Below are 5,943 nucleotides of genomic sequence, written 5' to 3'. Positions count from 1 at the left end.
ATTTGTCTACAAGACTAAAAAGCTAGGATCTCTTTTTATACCAAATGAACCTTCACAGCCCTGATGTATGTTTGCAAATGACATGAGGACAATGAGTCTTGAGAGGAGAATTTGCCCAAATGACTGTAGGTGTATTGTGAGTAACCAAAGCCTTTACTTCAGTTTTGCTCTTAGCAGCCTGGAGTGTGATGAAAGATGAGCCCTGTTTCTCCAGTCAGACATTCTGCCCCAACCTGTTGGGCATTTCTATGCAATCATGGCCAGAAGTACAGGATTTGATTCTTTCCCAAATCAGCAGTCAAAATCTGCTCATTAGGATGCATCCATCTGTGTTATTCCCCATAAGGATGTAAAGAAACTAACACAAGGTCGCTCGAGGAGAATTGGAAGTGGCTGGATGCTGTGCCCAACCAGTTAGCCAAAATACTGCAGGTAGAAGGAGGAGCTAGACTAGATACGGTAGAAAGCTTCTAAAACTTTTTGCTTTTGCGAGATACTGCTAGCATGAGCTAGATGGCTCTGCTCCATCAAGGGGTATATTACTTCCATGTCAAGTGATAGTGGGCAGTTGTTATGCAACAAGACAACTGCTATTTTATTACCTATGTGTTATAGTTTTATAAAATACAACCCTCTTGTACTTTCCACAAAATAAGCGGGAGGATAATAGATAGCCCATGCTACTTGTTTCATTCTTTTTTTTTTTTTTCCCAAGAGCAATATGCCTTAAACCTTTCAAAGTCTCCAAAGCAGCAGCACCATGTAGGAGCAAGTGGTTTATTTATATTGCATAACAGAAATGCTTAAGCTCAGACAGACCTGAAACTGGAAGCAATGTAACCACATCAGTGCTACTGCTCAATGAGCCTGATTAGCTCAGCAAAACAGATGCAGTTTTTCAGAACAAGGTAGTATCCATCCAATATAGATACTCCAACTTAGACTTACGTTAGAGCCAGTATTTGCATCACTTTCATATATAAGTATGCCCTAAAGCCCAGAGTCATCCCACCTATCTTCAGGCACCTAACTGAGACATATTTGTTAGGAGCATATTTGCCCTAGCATCACTGTATACCAGATGAAGAGAGATAGACACTTTCCATTACCATTCAGGTATTTGGTGAATTCTAAAACACAAGCTGCTGTTTTACTTAAGTGCTTTGAAAACACTGTCTTTTCTTTCCAATTTCCCCAGTTTTGAACCTAGACTCAAAATTAAAAGATGGTTATAATTTCTTCCATCTGCCATATTGCTCTCCAATTATTTATCAATATATAATATATTATGCACATTAATACAAAATAGCATGTGAAAGTTTTGGAGTGTCTATGTATTCCACATGGTTTGGCACAGAAATCCAAGGGCAGTGCATCAAAAACAGGGCGTGTATTACGTATGCATTTACTCTGTGGTGTTGCCCAGGACCCAGCTTCTATGTGAAACATTTTGTTTTGACCATTTTCATCTCAGGAGCAACAAACAAAATGCCAACTGCGGACAATTTCACATTTCTGAATCCCAAAGGCCGGTGGAAAAAGCTGTCTTACACAGGAGAGAGGAACAGTGTGTTGGACATGGATTGTACTGAATATTTTATGTTGAAGTAATTGATGTAACTCATTTACAGAGCGACTCCAGTGCCCTGTGTTTGCATGCTGTGTGAGGGACGATAGGGAAGAGGCAGCAGCAGGGTTAATTTCAGAGGGCATTGCTGCCGAGGGCTGCCTTGACTCTGACCCCAACCCCAGTGTCCTTGTGCTCACGGGCATCTCTTCAGGCTGCCACGAATTCAAAAGTCCACACGGCACTTCATCAAAACACAGATCTTAATCTTGAAAAGAGAAAACAATAAAAAAGAAAATTTTGAAAAAGAAGCTGCTGATGGGGACTTCTGCACAGGATTGGTTAATTGAAGCTCAGCGCCACGCTAACAGATTCGTGCAGCCCTTGGCCAGCATAGCACAAATATACCACACAGGCATCCTGGCAGCAGGGTCTGGATGCATCAGCTGAGACAGGAGTGGTTTGGGAACTGCATGGCCTTGTGCTACCGCAAACGCGTCCCAGAGCTAACAGTGCCCAGACACCACCGCGCTCCCAGGCTGGGAGGCTGCAGTCGCACGTGTAGCTGCTTTAGATCACATTAATTGCAGTTTTTCCCAGTGGAAATCCCAAAAGAGAAGGAAGGAAGTCTCCTGGGGGCTTCACTTTTGTGTGAGCCAGGTCAGCTTACAAAAATATGAAAGGAAATTCTTCTTGCCAGGACGCCATGGAAGGAGCCATTGGGGTTTCCTGTTAAATATTTGCTTGCTAGCAGTAAAGCACACTCCATCCAGTATTTATGTAATGTCAGGGATTTGTATGCCTTTTCCCTACTTCTTCCGCAATCCTCTGTCACTTGAAGACATTTTGAGAGTTACTTCAACCTGCCTGTGTCCAGAGCTGGCCCTAGCACAAAGGGTGAGCCTGTAACATCTGTGATTCATTATGAAATCAAATTCCTTAAATATTTATTTCAGGCGCATTCCCAGGAAGCAAGAGACTCAGATGTAATTGCATTCTGCCTGAAATTTATTATCGGTTGGCACTTCACACTGCCTTTTTAATGCCTGAGTCCAGAGCTCATTCAAATCATACTCCACACACTCACTGCAAAAGCAAAATTTACTTCTCAGAAAAATAACAGAGGTATTTCACAACACGAAAACTTGTATATCAGAGAAACTTTAGCAAACCCGTTGTACCTTCCCCTCGCAGCCCCACGGCTGCTGATTGTTACCTCTTTTTATGCTTTAAGCTGTTTAAAAATGACAATCAAACAACTCCTGATAACGAAAAATGAGTATTTATTCTTCTCCAGACAAGGCTTCTTCCTGGGCCAAGGATCACAGCGATGAGCAAAGCGGTATCATTGCATGCCCGCACAGGCCTCCCCGCTGCCTTTGGTGTGTGCTAGCTGCACGCAGAAGGAGAGAGAGATTAGTACAGAGAAGAGACCTTGAAAGCAAGCCTTAACACAGATTTGCTTGGCTGATTGCTTTTTGCCTATCGCACCCTTTACGCAGGGGCATGCTGTCAGATCTGGTACCCGTTGGACCGTGTCTGAAGACGCCTCTGGCTCTCCCTGCGTAAGGAGGTGCAGAGGGGTGGGCTGGCAGCCCCCTCGGAGCCAGCCCTGGCTACCTCCACCCAGGGTGGCCAGGGAAGGTGCTCCGGCTATGCTGCTATGTTATTCCACCCCAACAACCTCAGGGTCACCCTTTAGCACTTGCCCTCCACAACCCCAGCGGGACGCAATGGACCCAAGAAGCGAAAATCTTCCCTCTCCCTCGGCAGCGTGCAGCCGTCCCTGCATGGGCACTGCGCCAGGCCAGCAATTGTGCTATGCTTAATCCTAGTTATTTTTACAGCACTTCTTGTAATTGTCAAAGACACATTAGATGTTTACCCTTGATTGTGGTGGTTTGACGTTGTTTATTCAAAAGCTGCGCTATGAGAGCTAAGGTAAATCAATTTTTTGCATCACATCGTAATGAAAACTGCTGTCATACCACCTCAGCCAACTTGCATGCTAATACATTGGTCATTTTTTTAAATAAAACTAAAAAGGCTCCGTGGAACGGCCTGTGCTTTTATTTTAGACACAATAGGTACCTAATGATCACATAGGAAATCACAAAGAGAAAATGAAATGTCCCACAAATAGAAACACCTTGGCACCTTTCAACTGCTCAAGACAATTTACAAAATACTTTGAGTGAATAAAACATCAGTTTGTAAAATATCCTCAGCTGATTTTGTCCTCAGATTAACAGTTAGACAGGAACCACCCTTGATTCACTGTAGACAGGCAGTAATTTAAACAAAATTTAGAGTTAAGGCTTATTTACACTTTGTGGCCTGGTCAGTCTGCATAAAGATGTGTTAATATACAACTTTTTTTTTTTTTTATTTCAAATCAGCTGGTGTTTTAATGCATGTTATTAAACTACTTCAGAACCGAATTTACATGGAGGCACATGGTAAAACAGTGTAGACACCTACCTGGTCCTATCACGGGGATGTCTGCTTCATCCCTTTCCTGGCTCTCTGGTTTATCCCGCCTGCCCTCCTCACACCATCCCTCTCACTCTCCTCTCCAAAGACCCGCTCGCTGCGTGAGCGCCAGTAGGCACCGAGACCTGCTCTGTCCATTGCACGCCAAAATGTTTGGCCACCTTTTGCCTTTCTAAGCCTGGGGGTCCCAGGCACCATGCACCTCTGAGGGGGTCTGCAGGGCTGTCATGTTGGCCCTCCTTCTCAAACTACTCTTTTTAAGCCATTCCCCTCCCCATTCCTCTAAATGGCAGCAGTGTCAGAAACTGTAGGAAGTTGGTTTCCGCTTTCTGCCTCCAAAAACAACCCGTTGTAACTCACAGTGAAGGCTGCTGCCATGCTCATCTCACCTTCTCCTCTCCGATTAACCTGGCACAAGCCAAGATGGGAAGTCCTAAAAGGGAAGGGATCTGAATTCCAGAAAAGACAAAGTGTCAAGATTACATTCCTGTCTGACAGTTGCTGAGACTTTGGCTTTGATCCAGTGCTGGATACCATACACAGACACGAAAAAAGAGAACTTGCACCCAAAGTGTCCCAGAAACCATCGAGCAGACTCATCTGCTCAGCCTGTCTATGCAGGTTCACTTTCACTTCAGCATCTCTCTGCTGTACAAAACCATGGCGCATTTGCCTGCTATGCCACTTTTCCAAGAAAATTTTCCCTGTCATTGGGCTATATTCTTCATGGCACTATTATTCAAGCAAAGCATTTTTTCTCCTTTATTATCAACAACATTTAGACTTCATTGTTTATTTCAAAATCTTTGAAGCTATCTTTACATCTGTCGTTTTGCATCTTGAGCATTTCATTGTCTTCCCCTTTAAACAGCATAAACTGAGAACATGCTTTACATAAAAAACTCCCATTCAATATACTGAAATCCCCCCCCCCAAAAAAAGTTCTGTTCTTACATAGGACGTGATATTTGCAGTAATCACCACCAAAGCTTGTCAGAGAAGCATATACCTTGTTCCCGGGGGTCCTCTTTTTAGGAGGAAGGGCACAGAGCATTGAGGACTTGGTTTGCAGGAGCTGTTACAGCATTTTCCAGGGCAGTTCAATGTGATTGATGGAATTGCTCAGCAGCCAGCCCACCTCTTCCTGCCACACAGTTTCCCCTGCTTTTGAAAAAGTTTTGCGAATTATAGCAAGCAGCACTCATAGTGGGCAGATATTTCTGAATAGCACAGAACTCTAGCAGGAACACCTGTCCATCTTCCAAAAGCGCATTTCTTTCTGCAACTACTCAGATGGGAATTACCAGCTCCTTTCTACGACCCAAGTGCCCAGCAAAAAGATTCATAAGCTGCAGAAATAAAGTATAAGTCCTCTGCCCCAGAATGAATGGAAGAATCTCAATGCCATAGGTATTTCTGAGCACAAACCTTCCACTTGCAGTCACAAAAAGCAGTTCAGGCCTTTTAAAGTTCCTGGTATCATCGACCTTTTAGGATGTCCTATATAAACGTTAGGACATCTTCCATGGCAATCAAACACACTTTAAAACAGGGAGGGGTAATAAACTTTTCTGTACATAAATAGATGTCTCTCAGCAAAGAACAGCCGTATGCTTTTTGTCAATAGTCCCAATATTACTCAGTAATTCCCACTGTGAAAATTTGTTAAGGCCCCTGGAGGTGAAAGGCTAGTCCTATTTTACAGGACAACAGCAATGCATACACCTCGTCCCACAGAACCATAGTACTGACTACTCACACCAAACCAGTTAGCAACTAATTATAACCAGAGATGGTAAATTTCCAGATGATGATTGCACTTTCCTTCACACCAAGCAGGACTCCTGTAAAGGTATCCATTGGGGCAGTTCTGGGAGCAGCTC

At 43.7% G+C, this 5,943-nt stretch overlaps 1 long non-coding RNA gene across 3 annotated transcripts; it reads right to left on the bottom strand.

Annotated features, from left to right (window-relative positions):
* Positions 1-2,533: 2,533 nt before the first annotated feature.
* LOC142075534 (uncharacterized) lies at positions 2,534-5,590 on the bottom strand. Of its 3 annotated transcripts, none has more exons than XR_012670908.1 (3): positions 5,015-5,590; positions 4,421-4,493; positions 2,534-2,960 (listed from the first exon to the last, which is right to left on the bottom strand). It is a non-coding gene; the product is annotated as an uncharacterized LOC142075534 (long non-coding RNA). The 3 variants fall into 3 exon arrangements; XR_012670907.1 differs by having other exon boundaries at positions 5,070-5,590; XR_012670906.1 differs by having other exon boundaries at positions 4,450-4,493; positions 5,070-5,587.
* Positions 5,591-5,943: the final 353 nt, after the last annotated feature.

The sequence above is a fragment of the Calonectris borealis genome, chromosome Z, assembly GCF_964195595.1.
Source record: "Calonectris borealis chromosome Z, bCalBor7.hap1.2, whole genome shotgun sequence".
In the NCBI taxonomy this organism is placed as follows: domain Eukaryota; kingdom Metazoa; phylum Chordata; class Aves; order Procellariiformes; family Procellariidae; genus Calonectris; species Calonectris borealis.
This window is presented reverse-complemented; position numbering and strand designations above follow the sequence as displayed.